This window comes from Dipodomys merriami, unplaced genomic scaffold (assembly GCF_024711535.1).
Source record: "Dipodomys merriami isolate MVZ:Mamm:240054 unplaced genomic scaffold, mDipMer1.0.p SCAF_10, whole genome shotgun sequence".
NCBI lineage: Eukaryota > Metazoa > Chordata > Mammalia > Rodentia > Heteromyidae > Dipodomys > Dipodomys merriami.
Window position 1 is genome coordinate 21,997,945 of NW_027202271.1, and position 868 is coordinate 21,998,812.

Consider the following 868-nt stretch of genomic DNA (forward strand, 5'->3'; position numbering starts at 1 on the left):
ATTTTGTCACGGAAAAAGCGAATCCCCGAGGGGGGTGGGGAAGCGGGCAGGCAGGCTGGTTGGGGAGACTTGAAACCGCTCCGCCGCTCCGATTGGCCTCCTTGGAGAAAAGGGGCGTGGCCCCTCCTTACTATGCGGTGCGAGGACCCAACAACATTCCAGGCGCTACGGCCACGCCCCCTGGCCACTCCCCCTCACGGGCTGCGGCCTCCCAGGCTCCTCCGCCACACCCCCTTCCCAACTACTTAAAAGGCCACGCCACCTTTCACGTTTCCCTGCTCGGGTGTTTCAGAGTCTGTGACCTGGTCCTGAATGATCCTGCCCTTGGGGTAGCCGCCTTAACCCAGAGTTGGTAAGGGGGATGCAGGGCAGTAGCCGTACTTCCTGCTTAGGACCCTCGGATTCACAGAAGAGTACAGCCACAGAATTCTGAAAATGTGGGGCAGGGGATTAGACCTTTGACTCCAGAGTGTCAGAGCTGGAATTGACCTCTGGACTGTGTGACCTCCACACTCCAAAAGGCACCTGAGGTTTAGGGCTTTGCCCAAAGTCACTCATTCAAATTCGGGCACTCCATCCTTCCAGCCTAGCCTCCTTACCTCCCGTAGCCCCATCCTGAGTCTTGGGGAATGGAGGTCTCTAAGGAAGGAGCTTCAGCCCCACAGTCCCAGGCTGCCTCACTCCTTGTTCTTTAGGCCCCAGGCCATCCCCTGGAACCACAAACTGTGAGTACTGGCTCAAGATTATAGGTGAGGGATTTCCCTTTGTCACCAAGAGGTGGTCACTCCCGAAAGGGAGGTGACTTCATAGCTACTTTCAACCCTCAGGTGTTTTGATTCAATGGAACTCACCCTGCCAAGGAAGGGAG